Consider the following 18,112-nt stretch of genomic DNA (forward strand, 5'->3'; position numbering starts at 1 on the left):
TGCAGGATTAGAGAGTAAAGAATGTTTGAAGTCTCCTATTTGAAAACCAACCTTGTGAGATTAACAATTGAAAGATAATTTCATCAAAGATAAAGATAAATGAGTGTTTAAAACCCATTCTGCATTAATACAATGCACCTTGATTTGAATAAATAGGAGTCTGAAAATCTGTGCTTGTATTGACCATGTTCCAACTCACCTTGGAGACCCATACGGAAAGGTGAAAATATAACCAGAAAATAACACTGAGGCACAGAGTATCATAGTAGTTTGCCAAGACCTTTGTTTGATTTTGCCGATCCAGCTGCATTTCTTTAAATGTCACAAAAGAACATTAATTTTATCTAGCTGTGTTGATTGCAGTGCTGAGTGGTAAATGACTACTTCTTTCTCCAGTGCCAGAGAGGGAAAATGTTATGAGAGAATGCATAGGATGTATTGTCCTTCATTTTTTCTTTAGATCTCTGTACCTGTTTACATTCCTTGTGCTGTCAGGAAGGATCTTTCTGCTGCCTTCAGGGAAGAGATGGATCCAACCTCTAGCCCTCAGCCCAGCAAGACCTTATGCACATTCACAGCTGTGTTACTGGTCAAGGAGCCAAGTGGTTAGCACAGTAGGAAATGCCAAGGAGAGGGCGAGGGACTAAGCTGTCAGCTCGGAGAAGGCTAGGAAGCTAGCTCTTGGCTGAGTAGAATTAACAGCCGTGAACACTGTAATGGACATAGGCATATACGTCCGGTTAAGTCTTTAGCAAAAGTAAGGCATATAAGCAGCTATAACTTTGGGTTTCTCCCTACAGTTTATACTGGAGACTGATGGGTTTGTTTTTTCTCCAATACACCTTATTTGGAGATAGGATTTGAATCCAGATCTTTAGGAGTTTTTGTTTGTTTGTTTTTTAAGTGTTTGCCAGAGCTGCTGTTTTACAGGGCCTGCCCTGAAGTGAGCCTTCATTTCTCCTGTGAAATCTGTCCCTCGTTGTGCCTAGTATTTATTCACCTGTCTGAGAGAAAGGTGAAAGATTGAAAGCTTGCCTCTGCAGGAGAGTTTTCCTCAGAAGCAGTCCTCAGAGGTGCATGGGAGGCAAATCCTTGGTCCTATCAGCAAGGTGGATGGAGGAATAGCTAGCCTGACAATCTCTGTGCAGGTGGCAAAAACTGGACTGCACGGCATTGCCCAAGCACAGGTTATCCTATACGTGACTGTAGAGTAACATTTCCTCCTCAGACCCTGTATGTGTGTAAACAGTAGGGAGAGAGAGGTTGGGCTATTGTGGGTGTAACCTCCACTTAAGCTCATACGCTTCCAAATATGCTGCTATCTTTGTTGCATTCCTGAGAGTGCAAACCATCTCCACCACATGAGGTGACCCAGAACTGGTATCCAGGCTGCAGCACTGAATAATTTAAACCAGTTTACCACAGTGGCTTGAAAACTAAAAGTAAAACTTCAGAGCTTTCAGGAGAATTCCAACAAACCGCTCCGGCACAAAGGTATTGCCTGTAATAGAAGCTACAGTAGCATTGCTCATGTCCAAAGGGAGGTCATATACTCCTCGTGATAAGCTTGTGTGTGCAGTTATGGGTGTTCCTGTAATTACAGGCAATGCAAAAAAGTATGGCTTGCTCAATAGCATACCTCCACCACCATGGCAGACACAGATAGGAACACGTCTCATGGTGGAGTGGTCACCTGGGTGTCCTGCTCCTCCTGGTCCTCTCTGTGCTGTGAACTTTTTGCCCTGAACTCCTCTGTTCAGACGTGGGTCCAAGCTGTGCTTGCTGCTGAGCATCTAACTACCTCCAGCAGCTCAGTACATCACACGTGTCATGTGCCCGGTCTCCTGTTTGTCCTCATCTCAATTTACATTACTTCCTCTCTGCAGGGAATCTAATTAGATCTATATTTTGAAGCTCAAACACACTTACAATAGAAGTGCATCATCATAACAAAGATAAGAAGCAAAGATGCAGAGTGTCTGGGAGCATCCTAGGGAAACTGCAAGCTACTTTACATGAAAAAAGGCAAAACTCTTGAAGATAACCTCAAAAGAAAGAACTGTGCAGAGGCTCTGCTGCAATACACTTCAGAAAGAGACTTGAGGAGAAAGGAAGAATGGAGCTGTAGAATAAGACACTTAAACATGAAATACAGATCCCGTATCTGACTATTTTAGCTGTTATTGTGCTTGATTTCAGCATGAACACTCCGGCAACCACACAAACATAAGCAACAACACACTCAGCTCAGCTTAACAGGGCTAATACAGCTGGGAGGTTCACTATTTTCTTTACGGCTAATGTCACATAGTTAAAATAAAAAGAAAAATACACCACCCAAATCAAAACCCCTTCATTTCCAGGAGCTGTAAATGATTATTACCATGCTGTAAGCTAGTGTAAACAGGTTCCTGGCCCATGACTAAGGCTTGTAGGCCGTATTGTAATACAACCAGCCGCGTGGAGATGTTCCAAAAAACATGAGGCACGGAAAGAATTCGGCTGTGCTTGCAGGGCCCCGTATCCAGTTTCAAGCTCCTCGTTTGATTAAGGGCATTTCTGCAGGAAATTGAAAGCTTGAGGGCGATGAACAGTGACCTTTATGGTTCACAAGAGAGGAACCGAAAAAGCTAGCGGGGACCGGCGGGGCTGTTTCCGTGTGAAGAGCATAAGCACATGGACATCAAGTGAAGAAATGGGTTTCTCAGGAGGTCCACGTCTCTCTAAACACCACCCCAGGGGAACAGAGCCACAGGGGCAGGAGTGGGGCTCCCTGGACCAACAGCCTCCCTTTTTTTCCCCCTTCCTCTCCCTTTTCCTCCGGAGGAAGCGGCGGAGCCCGGAGCAGGCTTCAGTCACCAGAGGGCGGCAAAGGACTGGCAGAAACACCCGGGAGCCAGTGTCCCTCACACCGGGGGGGGGTGGGGGAAGCATCACACCTTTGTGATCGTAAAGAAGGAAAAAAGTGCCCTGTCCTATAAAAGCCAGGATACAAGAGATTTTTCCTTTTTTTTTTTTTTTTTTTAATCTTAAAAGCTACATTCATTTTTATTTCATGCTCTCCTTTCTTTTTTTTCTTTTTTTTTCTTTCTTTCTTTCTTTTTTTTACAAGCTAAAATCAAAATCTAAACAACTCCAGCAGTATTTCGACCTTACAGTCGCAGAGTGCAAGGGCTCTGAAGGACATTTTTTTTTTCTACAGCTCTCTTAGACTATGGTCATTTTGCCCCCGGCTTTCTTTATATGTGCTTTTGGTAACTTCAGACCGCTTTTACAGCCTTGGCTGTTGACCGACTGACCTCATCTTTCTCAATAATCTGTGAATATTATTTTGCTGTGGGGTTGTAGCACTAGTGCGTACCTTTCAAGGTACTTTCGTCATGAAGGGTACATATGCGAACAGCACTTCCTTCGGGATCGTCACCAGGGCTGTTCCTGACTCACCCGTGAGTTACCGACCTGCAACAAAGCTCCCTTCTCTCGGGATGAGTACAGTCACACACAAAGTTACTCAAAAATACCTACGGTTGTTCACACCCTCTCTGCCGTTCAAGTGTTGACTTTACCCAACAGGTATTTCCCTTTGCACTCAAAGTGAGATTGCGCTGCTCTTGACTTGTGCTAGTGCTGCAGAGTGAGCAGGGCTGGGACACAGCTTGAGCCTGTTCTTGTTAATCACCCAGCAATGGCAAATTACTTGTAAATACAGCCTTAAAATCCTTATAATGCAGGCACAAATGGAAGCAATATCTTTCCTGTTTAGAAAGATGCTATAGACCCTGCTGGTATGGATTATTGCTGGGAGAGTCTATGACTAAGCACAGCATGCCTCGACCTCTATCAGCTTATCTAATAAAATATTACTCCCCTCTAGAAATGCCGTCTTCTTGTATTTTACCCTTCAGAATCCAACAGAAATCTTTAATCTTTGCAGCTAGCTTGTACAGTTTATCCATTTGACTGGATGGCACTGGTAAATGATGACCATGAGCTCTTCTTTCTCCTTCACACCTCTGTGTCCCAAGTATACAGACCATTAGTTTTCAGCACAGACACTTGCTATAAGCACTGGCTGTGAATTAAAATAAAAACCATGATTACATCATAAGAAAGGTATTTTTGGCCCCCAAGGAAGCAGAGTATCAGTGCATCAGTATCATCTGCTGGCCAAGTATAGTTTTGGCACAGATTTCAGAAAATCTGTATTTCTTGCTCTTTAGTTAAAGTACTGAAAAGGCAACTAGCCAACAGAAAGACAGGGAAAATATGGATTGACAAAAACCTAGAAAGAAAACGTTGGCAGAAAACCATAGTGTTTTTGGCTCTAAATGACTAGTGGTTTTCCTAGATCAAATTCTTTCAAATACATTAAGAACATCCTGAGATTAGTTTCTTCTCCTTTTTTTTTTTTTCTTTTCTTTTCCCTTCTAAAATCTCTACATGTTCTTGGTGCCATCAGAGGAAATGCTATGCTGTCATTTCCTGCATACTTCCTAACTTTTCTTTTTTTTTTTTGACTGCTGTAAGTTTCTGATAATTTTCACTCTTTACAGTATTTTCCACCTGTTTTCCAGAGCAGTGAGAGCACAGGAGGCAGTTTTCTAAGGGGAGGATTTTCTGAAGGGTTATCACCGCATCAGATTAATCGCTAGGCTTTTTGTTTAGTCATTTGATTGAATATAAGTTGAATATAAGCAGACCATACCCAACCTGCCACCAAGCACATTAAGATAACAAGAAAATAAAACAATGCTTGCAGACTGTGACCCAATACAATTCTGCTGCTATGCATAGAAACCATATCATGAACTTTAAACACTCCTAGGTCCTATTAAGATTATAGCATTACATTTACATTGCAACTACAGAGCAAAATCACAACAGCCTCTGCAGTAAAGGACAAGAGCTGATGGGAAGAGTCCTTTAGGTTTGGGAGCAGGTAATGAGTTCTTTAAAACACCATTCCCTAGATTAGACTTTCAATGTGGATCACTTTAGCAGACACTAGAAATTAGGACAAATGACTTTCATGTAGTTTTACTTCAATTTCCTTGTATTACTGAGAGGTCTTCAAACTGGGGCAGAGTCAACTAAAATATCTCTCTCCTCTGAGATGGCTAATAATAGAGGTTTAAGGGATTCATTTCTGAACCTCGCTCGCTGCCAATAAAACAGCTTTCTTCAAATATAATCTATTTTCTCACTTTCAACTTACTGTACGACCGTTTAAAAAGTGTTTTACCCTCTTCTGTACACTCCAGACAAACATGATGTAATTTTACAATGGAAAGTATGATTTGATTGATCATACCATCATATATTAACAATAAGGTCATTTTCTTTCAGCAAACCCAACAAAAATAGATTTGAGTCTAGAACCTCCCTCACCTAACAAGCCCAATTGTCTTTTTCCTTTCAAGCCATTTTTCTTCTATAATGGTATACTCTGCAAATGGTAAAGCAAATCAGAAATATAGCTTCTGGGCAGATGGAGCTTTCCACCTGCATTTTGAAGTGGGCTATTAAATCACAAAATCTGAGTCTTCTGTGTAAAGAGTATTTTTGACATTACCAGAAATGAGCAACACATATGTTGGCTCTTTTCAAAAGTAGATGGGGCCGTTACAAAACACTAAGGCCTGGTTTCTCAGGCATTCAGCATCATAGAAACTTTTGCTCTGATTCAGCTTGACCAAGTCATTCGAATTCCTGCTCACTTTATTTCATTGCATTAATCCTTTCCAACTCATCCTCAGAAGGGGCTGGCAGGCAGTAGTTTCCAGTGCTCGGAGCTCTGATGTCACTTTCTAAGCTCATACTCTTACATTGTCTCCTGAAATCCAAGCTGGAGGAGTGGCTTCAAGAAGTCGAAAGAACATGTCCTGCGGTAAACTGCTTGTACAATTGGCTCGACAATGATTTTTATTTCCTGCATTTCGTCTCTCATCCTGTGATGTGTGGAGTTAAAGTGCAGCTTTATCTGATGAAAAAGATTTGAGATACCAAATGCTCTTTTCACTGGAAATAGAAGCATAAAGGGGAAAAGATGATGGATCATTAATGAGGTTGTTAAACTAGCCCTTCAGCTTACAAATGCTTAGGAATATGCTTTAACTTTATGCATATGAACAGTCCTCCTCAGCTTCCACGGTACTCTTTATGGGTACAGAACAAAACACAGGAGTATGTGCAGCTGAGAGTCCCAAAGTACATGCTGTGCTTTTATAATATCCATTTCAATACAAAAATATTAGTTTTGTCACCAGGGGGCTTCTTTTTCCCTTCCTTTCTTAGAACAGAAATAAATAACAACAAAATTTGAAAGAGGCTAAAATGGTTATTGATTTCTGGTATAATATCACAGTCTGCTTGGCTGCAAAATTTCATGAAAATCACTTCTCATGTCATACTATGTTTTACATCCTTGGCAGAATATTATTTTCAGCTGTAAAGTGAAACAAGTTCCATTGAAACAAGTTCCATTTGGCACTCAAAACAGACGAAAAGTGTCTGTAAAGGTTACATTTTTATATGAAAATGGCATGAGTTTTGCTCTAACGTATAAAGAAATAATTGCCATCTACTTCATCATGTAATTCTTTAAAAATTTTTACCAAGATCCTCATAACAAGCCAATCAAAAATTACAGTTATGTTTTACTTAAGACTTTCCTAGGCCTTAACTATAAGAAATAAATAAATAGTTACAGACATATAACTGCTTTTGGATGTGATGATATGTCATACTACCACTAATATTTCAGTGTTTGGTATTGAGGGCATCAGCCAAACTTTTCCACCATGTTAGATCTTGCAAAGATAATTGCACCAGCACTTCACAGCCATATTCCACAAAGCTGTTTGCATTTTAACATCCCTATTTTGTCATGCACTACATTTTTTTTTCTACAGCAAGCTATGAGCAGTAGGAAAGCAGGTTATTTGCAAAAGCCTGGTTTTAAGAATACTAGATTTTCATGTTTTTCATTAATGCCTGTCTAAATTTACACAAGATACATCTTCCATCGTGGCAACTGCCTCGAGGTGTGGGAGAGAGAACAAGAAATGTAACCCCTGAACAAACTCTGGACATACCAGTGGAGCCCATAAGAGCCATGCACAACTTTTGAATGAAAGGACGCATAAAACCGCCTGCCACAAATCTCCAGAGACCCTCAGGCACACGTGACTTGCAGGAAATGCCTCGCTGTTGTTCGAACTCTTCACATCAATAAGCACAGGGAGACCGTAAGCTCCTCATCATTTGCTTCATGCCTGGTATATACCTCTTCCATTTCCCTGAGCTGCGCAGCCAGCATTTCCCAATAGGCAGGAGAAAAGATTTTTATGGATGTGCAGTCAGTAATCCTAGTGCCGGCAGTCAGCAGTGCTGCCAGGGATGAATTTATTGAACGTACTGACTGAAAGAAACTGTGCCTGTAACAGTTGTCTTAATATTGACAGGGACGAACTAGCCAGACCTGCACATGCTCAAGCATAATGCTGCAGTATTTATTAACTACTCTTATCTGTGAACGTCCTATATGTTCTCAACGTGAGCTCGTATATAAACAAGGTGACCTGAATACCAACAAAGAATACGTTTAACTCAGGCACTGTTAAAATATTCTCTCTTAATTACCCCTTTGGTGTCATTACAAACAGTGTGCATTAACGAGCTACCAGAGAGCTTAGGGACAGAGCCCACGTGCTCAGCTAGGGGCTGCACTGAAGCAGGGGATGAAGCTCTGCTCTACGCTGCTTGGCAGCGGGATGCAGCCATCATTCACAGCCTGGGTCAAGCTCTGTGCCCTCAGCCCAGGCGTACCAGGAGGAGTAAGCCGATTTATTTCTACTGCAGGCATGAGAAAGGCTGGCTGGGCTGGGTTCTTAACAGCTACTCAATACCAGATGCTTTCTGTGGTTTCATATCAGTAACTTGCACCAAAACTTCCTAGGGGAAGACAGCTGTTCTCCTTATATTTGTTTTGAGAAATACATTGTTTAAGTTTGTCTCTGTGGACCTTTGCAGCACAGTGGCAATGAAGCTTGTTCCTCTTTTCTCTTTAGAAGTATGCACATAAGGTGGTAGAATAGGGGAAATGGGAAAAAGAGGAAACAGGTTTCCCTTTCTTGCGATTATTTCATAGGTTCCTTTCACTTCTTCAAATGAACAAAGAAAATCTCATGAAGTGGTAGCAGCCACTTTGCATATATGCTCTCGAAAGCTTCTAGTAGCAACGTGTGGTCCCCCAAAACCAAATCTTTTAGCAGGCACTCTGAATTCCTTCCTCACTTCATGCAAATTGGGGCTGAAATTAGAAATGACCTTCAGAGACAGCACTGCAAGTGATAGTAAGAGCATTTGCAGTAGAGTCTCTGGATTTATGTTTCCAAAGAGCCTTGTAAAATTCTTTTCTTCTTCGCCTATGCTGTTTTGGTGGCCAGCAGAGCAGAGGTCATTTTGTTTGTTTTACCCCTCTCATGATTTTGCTTTGCCAGACATGTGTCTATAAGACACATTACAATTCTTTAAAAACAAATTGTGTCATGTTGTAAAAAATAGCTTTAAAATCACTGTGTCAAAGGCTATTTCTGTTCCCAGCTATTTAAACTGTAGCACATCTTTGCTATTTTCTTTTTTGCCTTTAGAAAGCTGTTGATCTCATACCCACAAGTGAGCCTAACTTTACAATTGGAACAACTGATGAAATACAGCGAAATCAATAGCGACGATGTTAAAATAAATATTGTGCGGAAAAATAAATGTTACTATTTATGAAGCAGGAAAGGTCACAGGCTATAGAAAATAATGAGCGCATTCATCTAAACCACTGTATCGCAGTTAAAATGAAAGTCCTCTGATCAGTGAGTCATCTCTTTGCGAGTGCCTCTCTGCTACATCACTTGTAACAGAAACCACTTGTAGATCCCCCGCCGGTGTTGTCAGTGCTCAAATCACCGAGGCACGACTGTAGGACCCCGTGGTATGGCGCTTGCTCCTGTTTAGTTCAAGTGGAGCCTTGTTTGATGGTGAAACTTGCAGCAGGGAACTATATTTAAAACATGGTGACTCATTCATCTTATGGCTTTTTGGAGTCATTAGTGGGTCATATAACTATATATATTTCATTCATGTTCCCATTATAGTTCCTATTTATAATTGTAGCTGTTTTCCTCCACTTAATTCTCCTAATAAAACAGCAGTCTCTACTTGTCTCACTGTAAACAATTCCCCCCTTTATTTTGCTGTCTGCTCTTCAACATTTTTTTTGACAGTCTGAGCTGAAATTTCCAGATAGGAACATACCAGGTTGCAGCAGAATTTGGCATTAGCTGTTTGGAGCTATCGGCTCATAGGGAAAGGTTTGGAGGAGGAGAATCAGGAAGGGTACTGTTCAATTGTAGGGAAACAACTGGACTTCACTTTTCAGATTAGTTCCAAGTAGCCTCCTTGTATGAGCTTAATTAGCTTCTCTCCATACTTAAATAGTCTTTCAGCAGGTTGAAGATTTCAAAAATCCCTTTGCTTTGACATTTCCATCAAGGAAAGAAGTTATTATCTTTCTCCTTTTCTTTTTTCTTTTCTTTTCTTTTTTCTTTTTCTTTTCTTTTCTTTTCTTTTCTTTTCTTTTCTTTTCTTTTCTTTTCTTTTCTTTTCTTTTCTTTTCTTTTCTTTTCTTTTCTTTTCTTTTCTTTTCTTTTCTTTTCTTTTCTTTTCTTTTCTTTTCTTTTCTTTTCTTTTTTCTTTTCTCTTCTCTTCTCTTCTCTTCTCTTCTCTTCTCTTCTCTTCTCTTCTCTTCTCTTCTCTTCTCTTCTCTTCTCTTCTCTTCTCTTTTCCTTTCCTTTCCTTTCCTTTCCTTTCCTTTCCTTTCCTTTCCTTTCCTTTCCTTTCCTTTCCTTTCCTTTCCTTTCCTTTCCTTTCCTTTCCTTTCCTTTCCTTTCCTTTCCTTTCCTTTCCTTTCCTTTCCTTTCCTTTCCTTTCCTTTCCTTTCCTTTCCTTTCCTTTCCTTTCCTTTCCTTTCCTTTCCTTTCCTTTCCTTTCCTTTCCTCTCCTCTCCTCTCCTCTCCTCTCCTCTCCTCTCCTCTCCTCTCCTCTCCTCTCCTCTCCTCTCCTCTCCTCTCCTCTCCTCTCCTCTCCTCTCCTCTCCTCTCCTCTCCTCTCCTCTCCTCTCCTCTTTCATTTCTTTTCATTTCTTTCATTTCTTTCATTTCTTTTCTTTCTTTTCTCTTTTGAATAGATATGAAAACTTAAGATATGTTTCAATAACAAACACATCAGTTTATACAGCCTCATCATGACAAAACATCTTTATGCACAAGCATCAGCAATGAGATCAGCTCTGCTTTGAAAACAGTTTTGTTAGCTATCTATCGGGCTTTACAGAGAGAGTAATGTTACCAGCGGAAGTGTTGGCGGTGAAGTCATATTTGTAATTCTAGCATTATAAAAGTCCCATATGGAGTGGAAGGCACGAAAGGGAGAACATGTGATGGTGCTATACACAGGTTTATTTACAGAAACAAAGCCTGAGGTAGTTAGCCAAAGCTACCCAAACTGCTCAGATTGGCAAGCTAGCGCCACACAGGAAACACAGGTGTCTGAGCACTGAAAACTGCAGTTCCTAGCAGGGCTTGATTGCCAGTGGCATTCCAAAACCTGCTTACTTCCTAGACTCCCTGACTTTAAGAATGGCAAAACATCTGTATGTGATCCTTCAAAGACCAGCAAAAACCTCCCCCACCACCCTGGGGATTGCAGAGCTGTTAGATGTCACCCTTACCACAGGTTTAGTCTAGAAATGCTGCATTTGATCCTCGATTGGGAAAGTAGAAAACACTGACTGGCTTCTTTCTCTAACTGAAGCAATTAAAAACATGTTTCTTGGGTACCTGACCACTCTGGGGAATGTCTTGCTCTGCTTGGAGTAATCAGGAATGAGGGTTTGGGACTGCAGTGTCAAGACATGGACAATAAATCTTCTTACTCTGGAAAGGAATGATCAATCTGAGGATCCAAAGTATGGACCTAGGAGTGCAAAATGGCAGCAAAGTGCTTCCTTCCCTTGGCCCACTTTGTAGAAAAAGGCAATAGAAACATTCATGGCAGAGTAAAGATGAGCAAGCCAAAACTGGCCAGTATTTTAGAAGGGTTAAAGAATACCTCTAGAGATACTTTCGTGACAAAGAGTATGTGGCACTCCAATCTATCCTCCAAAATTCAGTCCCTTGAGGCCCTTACTTTTTCTTGCACCAGAACAAAAAACTTTGAGCTGAAAAAATCCCTTTCCCCTTCCTTACTATTTTTTGCTTTCAGAAACTATACTAAAAAGTCTTTTCTTAGCACAGCACCAATTTTCCCTAATTAATCCTGCAAAAAGCATAAGTTGGGACTGTAAGTGATTGACAATGGTAAGTAATATTGTGCTGTGCTACCAAAATATGCAGGTGGGCAAATGTGGGGAGAGGACAAGTAAGAGCTTTTGTAAAATGTATGGACAAGTATGATGATAAATATCCACAAACTTATTCTGTGGTCTTGAATTTCAGGAAAACAAACAAAAACCACAACAACAAAAAAAAAAGGAAAGAAAGGAAAGAAAACCGTCCAGTATATGCTTTGCATCATTTTCACCCGATAGTCTAAATTTGTACTCAAACCCGTGTAATCCTCTCCAGTAGAAAGAAACCAGTATATAAATGTTTTGTCTGATGTTCATCCTCTCAGGAAAATATATTGGAGAACTGGGAAATATTTAATGTGACCCTATAATTGGTATCTATTCCAGGAGAGCAGAATTATAAATCTGTGAGTGATTCTAACACTGATATTTCCCAATTTGTGGTTGCATGTCTCTGCAAGCCGCATGTTCTCTTTTAATGCTTCTCTTCTATGTGTGCAATCCAAGGAATGACAATAGCCCTCACAGAGTTTCAGACCACGATAAGTCAGGTTAAGTATGAAAGGCATGTAAGGCCAGATACAATGTGGGTTTTCAGAAAGATTAGAGAGAGTGAGACTTGGACTAAATTTAAAACTCCTGCATTATAACCCTTAGTGTTTGCATGGCAGCTAACCAGACTGCCTGATTTTGATAACGCTGTCTCTATGTACCTTGATTTGCACTCCTGCAGTCACTCATATCTGCACGAGCAGGGCTGTGAAAGCACGACTCAAGAAATAGGTGAACCTAATTAGAACCCAGAAGTATGGCACATCAATCCTATTTGTGTTCAAGGGCACGCTTCCGGGAAATACATCCCGAGTGGACAGAGGTGCCTCCCTGGAGCACCTGGGGCTGAGATGTGAGACTTAGCAGGTATCCACGTACGTAGCACTTCCACCGCTGGCATCGGCATCTCTCTGCTGAATATGTTGACTAAGCATTCTCAGTTCAGCGTGCTGGCAGCTTTCCAGCATGACACGAGCTGGAAAATGTCGCCTGTGTACTCTATTGAAACAGCCCAAAAGCTGCCTGTGGGAGTCCTGGTATTACTCCAGAGGTGGGGATCTGGAAGTTCAGTGCTACAACATCCAGCTGTTGAGTCCTTTGACACAGACTGCTTTTTGTGCGTGTCACAACATATAGAGCCAGACAGTCATGTCAGAAAAATACAAGGTATCTTTGGATGGCTTGTAGCAAGAAAACCTCTCCAGTTGCTTTACACCTTTGAATACCCGGAATACAACTCTTCATAGTTGCTGAAAGCTTATAGCTAAACTGAGAACTTCTCCTTCCAAAACAGGACCTCATTAATATTTTCACTGTATAGATTTTTATAATACTAGTCTGGAAATCAATTAATGTAGACAAGCTCTTGCCTTCTGATCCCCAGACTCTAGACCTAATTCTTTAGGGCTTCTCCCCTTGGGTGCACGATAACCCTGTGTGCTGCTGGACTGGAATGTGCTGAATAGGAAAACGCTGAGGCATTTGCACATTTCATTAACAACCTCTTAAAAGAAATATAGTTACGTGATTTTTTTTTCCTTTCCATTACTTGTGATGCTCCGAAAGAAGCTGCTCTATTACTAATCTCCTGAAACATATGGTTTCCTTGTCGGGGGTGGAGAGCGGGTGGGAAGAGGGAGCTGATTTTTTTTCCATTTCTGAAAGCATTAATGAACACTGCTGTATGATAACACAGGCAAAGGAAGGCTATTTGTGCCGTTTATGTAGGATGCCAAATAACACAGAAACTCTCGTGTCATTAGTTGGTCTATAAGCCATCTGTTGGAAGGCGCTTTTGGTTTTCACGATGGTCACAACAGCATTGCTGGCAATGCAGCAAGAACAGTTGCCCAGTTAAACTCTCTGGGCACTCAGGAAAATAGCAAGTGTGGAGTTGTTTTGCTTTTGCTTTTCTAAAGAAAGCCTTATTACAGTAAATGTGCATGTAACAAATTAGGAGACTGATTCAACTCCTCTTAAATGGAATGATTTGATGGGAAATCAAGCAGCAGCAAAGCACGGTGATCTGATGGCACCCAAGTTAGGTTTGGCATACTTTGCCATGTAAATCAGAATGCTAAAATAAGATTTAGTTTTTTTTTTTTCCCTCTAGGGGACACATCAAGTCTCCTCATTAAGGCTTGTTGGTTGTCTGCTAAATTCAGAGCAGCATTTCCCAAGGAATTAGGAAAGGGACCTGTGTTAAGTTTAAAGACATTTATCCAGCTTGTTTATATACACGTGAACCAGGAAACCAAATAAAGAGAAGGGAATTATTCAATACAGGAGAACAAGGACAAAGTATTGCAGCTTACAATGTTCTGAGTTCACTTAAATATCAGGCTTTTCAAAAGAGTGTAAATAGTGCTGTTTTACTTTGGTCTGCGGCACAGTGTCTATTCCAAAGCTGACATACTTGTCCCTCCCTTTAAAGCTGAGCTCGTACTTCACATTAAAGCTGACACGACTAGTCCAAAATTAAAATGGACAGCCAGATCAACAACATTCCCCACCTACATCATGCAAATCGATCAACCAGAATGACGAGAAAAGTGCCCAACACTCCCTAAAGGCTCAATCCCGTATCTTTCAAACTTCAATTAAGGCAGCTTTCTGCAATGTTCCATCTCAAATTCAAATGATACAAGAACCTAAATGATTCAAAATGATACAGAACCTAAAATGGGCTCCTGCTGTACTTTAAGGAGTGGTAATTTTGAAAGAAACAAAATACCTTTTACAGAAAATTAGCATAGGGCTACATTGTTTCTCTGGTGCAGCTGTATATATAAACTATATTCGTTTACATAAGAGCCATTTAAATATGCTTTTCATGATTAATTGCCAAATGTAAAACTTTTGCAAATTTTAGACAAAGCAAAAATTATCTGACACTTCTGTCCTATGAATTGCAATTTTTTAAGATTAAAAATATATAACCTGAAGTAGGGAAATACTGTTACAGGTGAATGCAAGAAAAATATACGGGTTAAAGCAATGTCTTCAGAATAATTACATATTACTGGTAACAGGAAATCACAGAGTGGCCATAAGGTGGAGTAAAGGAATAGCAAGCCAAAAAGATAATTCGAGATGTACACTTCTCAGCGACAGAAAGGCTAATAGTCATGTAAATACGTATTTGTCATATTACTGATCAGATAAAGTGGAGATAAAAGTGATCACTTACTTTTTTGTATGTGCACACCCAAGAGAAATTTCCCAGCAATATATTTTAATCTGCAATGTTCTGCTTAAGTTTAAATGGTTGAGTTGATTGTGCTTTCACTGTTTCCCTTAGAGATATATTTCTTTACAGTCTGGAACATTTTCACTGTTTAGGACTAAGCGAAACATTGTAGGTACACCCCCAGTGTCTGTGTTTTCACGTACTCTTCTGTTTGCTCAGGCAATCTTTCATGATGCACAGTTCATGAATCAGCACACAACATGACTTGCTTCATATGTGCCTGTAAGCTAATGCGGGCACATTTGACAGTCTCAGCTGAAGTGAGGGAGCAGGATAACATCCACAAAGACCTGGCAAGCACGTAAATTACTTTGGCCAGACGAGTTACTGCCTAATTGCTGAGCAATACTCCCTGCCTACATATATACTGCTAGTCTGTATTGTCTCAAACTGGCGTTTTGCGATTGTGGGAACTTACCTTAAGTCACTTAAGGTTTTTTTGGAAAGCTCACTGTTAGTGTATATGCTTGGAAAAGATTGAGACTTCAAAAGGTATCTCCTAAAGTTGAGATAAGGACAGCTGTTAGAACCTGAGTGCCTCTGTGACCGGACTGAAGCTTAACCTGTGCATGCATACTGCAGATGTATCTATAAGGCAGACGTGACCGTAATGTCCAGAACTTGGATCACCTAACATTTTCCTTAAAAAGACCCTATTTCAGTCACAGCTACTCCAGAGTTTAATTATTTAGGATGAAGTTTCCCATCATGAGCTTTTGCCTTAGGCTGAAGAGTTCAAGCAAGTGTAAGCCACAGCCTTTTCCAGGAAAAGAGTTAGGATAAAGAATTATTATCTAAAACCAAACAACCCCCCTCTTTGTAAGTATCTATTGAGAGGCTTTAGCATGACCATGATTCGGACAGCAAGGAGTCTTTTGCTGATCTAAAGGAAATTCTTTAAAATTTGGCTGATTAGCTTCTGCAAATCTATATCTATGTGTATGTATGTATGTTTGTAAACATATATATATATTTACTTACTCTGGAGAGGCTTCCTGGGTTTGACAACACAAGCCTAAAGCCTAAAGGACTTTGCCTCCACAGGCCATACAAACAATGGACATGGGTTGAAAGAGGCTTCATGCAGTCCTTTTTTTTTTCCTACTTGGTTCTAATATAGACTCAGACCTTAGATACAGGATGTTTAATTAAGCTGTATGTAAAACATGACATGAAAGAGGTTCTGCTGTTTGCCCATCTAGCTTGGTTTATATCTAGTAAGACTTCTTCTAACATGGAATTGTAATCTGCTTTGCTGTGAATGAAGCTGCTTGCACTACATCCCAATCCCAGTGGTCATGGAGAATACTGTACCAGTGCCCTGCTCATGTGCTGTAGATAACCAAAGACAGTTGTTTTGTTTTCTTGTGCCCATCCCTATCCTGTCCAGATCTTTAATTTTTCCTCACTAGCCTTCTTTTCTAAATCACTTACTCTTATTTCTTCCCCTTTAGGTTGTCCAAAATTGGATACTACATGTAGCAGAATCATTTTATACATCTCTTAAAACATGCTCTGGGATTCACTTCCACCTAAGTCACGCCCCAGCAGTGATCAGGACTTTTTCCTGCTCTACTTTCCCCAGCTACTGACACTGAGAAAAGAAAGCCAGTCTAAGCTGTGAAATGAGGCCATGGTTTCATGAACTCTCTGACGGGTGGCATAACCCAGCTATGCTGCTCAGCCTTCTTTTCTGCCTCAGCTTTTTACTGCGCTACACCTTTTTTCCTCACATCGCCACAAATGCAGGTGCAGCCATGTGGTGGACCTAACTGGAGAACTTGAATCAAAAGTAACACTACCCACAATTTTTTTCCTTACCGAGTTTTCATCAGTATGAGGTCCCTGGCCCCATTCAGCAGGTAGCTGCACAACTGCTGTTGCCACAGCACTTCTGGGAGATGCTGCTAAGTCACTGCAGCAGGACTTTGTCCCTTGGATCGGTGACTCGGCCCATTCCTTCCAGGAGTAAACTGAATAGAGATTCAGGTTTTGTTTTTTTATTTAAATAAGTGTTCAGAGAATAAACACATGCAGGAAGAGTGATTTTTAAAACCGTCTCCTAGGTATCTTCAGTGGGCTGCTCAGCAGAAAGAGTAGCCATCCGGTTCGTAGGTGTTAACACGTGCAGCGAAGGCAGCTGTTGAGACATGCAGTGAATGGGAGGTGATCCTGAAAAAAACAGTGCTTATGTAATTACAGAATATAATGGCTCTGCTGTGAGAGGTGAAATTAATAGACAATCTTTATCTTAGGCAGTTATTAGGGACATGGCTTAGTGGGTGATATTGGTGGTAGGAGGATGGTTGGACCAGATGATCTTGGAGGTCTTTTCCAACCGTAATGATTCTCTGATTCTATGATTTTCATGCAATTAGAAACATTTCCACGTTTGTTGATTGTGTGGTAGGAAAAAGAACTACAGGTAATGGATTTGTATTAAATTTAATCTAATTTAGCACTTTTTTAACAATAGAGGATGCACAGACAAATGTGTTCTTGAAACAGACATTTTGTTCTTAGGTGACATCACATGTGGTGGTAGAGATCATCTGCTGTTGGGACAAATTCATTAGTGCTCCTACAGCAACCTGTGTGCAGAAGTCACAGCTTCTGCATTCCTTCTTCTTGTCTTTGCTCTTAATATATATAGGACTCTCTGCCTTTCCATACCACTGAGAAATTTGGGAACGTGCTTTCCAAGAACAGTTTTATACCCGTAAGTAATTGTGTGTAATAGAAAGCTGTTGTTTGTTCCCATTAAACCTGTGGGCGATGCTCTTACTCACTGGTAGGCCTGACTGTACTTGATACCACAGGTAGCAGTTTTAACATACAGGGAGACTGCGATCATTTACTTTCTTCCAGGTACAGCAGTGTAATTTCTGATGTTGCAATGAAGTAACTGTCTAGCTGTACAGTGTTAGTGCTACTGAAAACACAGGTATTTTATAAGTAGATTGAATGCTTAAGATATTTCATCTCTATAATTAATCATGATCATAATTTATAACTATGATTAGTCAGAAAGTATTAGCTATCATGCCACTAAATGTATGCTCTTAGATTTACATGGGACTATTTGGAGGGTGAGATGCAGTAACCTTTATTACGGAGAGCAGCAGCCTGGCCCTTGCCCACTTGTTAACTGCGTTTATCTGTTAAATTGAACATTTTATTGCATTCTCCCTAAAGGAGGAGGTGATGACTACTGTTTACAAAGTACTTTGCCTGTTTGCAATATGCAAAGTATCAGTTTAAAGGAAGTTTAACTTCCTTCCACGACATGCAAAGTGCCGGAGGGCTCCAGCCCTCCGTGGCAGACGTGAGGTTCTGCTGGAAACATGCTGACCCAACGGGCTGGTCTGGGATGGGCTTCTTTGCAAACCCTGCCATTCTCAAGCTGAACA

The 18,112-nt window shown here is 40.6% G+C and overlaps 1 protein-coding gene across 2 annotated transcripts in view; it reads left to right on the forward strand.

Moving 5' to 3' along the window:
* PTPN3 (protein tyrosine phosphatase non-receptor type 3) overlaps positions 1 to 18,112 on the forward strand; it is a 168,947-nt gene that overhangs the window by 20,724 nt on the left and 130,111 nt on the right. The window lies entirely within an intron of this gene.

This window comes from Anser anser (genome assembly GCF_964211835.1).
Source record: "Anser anser genome assembly, chromosome: 2".
Classification (NCBI taxonomy): Eukaryota; Metazoa; Chordata; class Aves; order Anseriformes; family Anatidae; genus Anser; species Anser anser.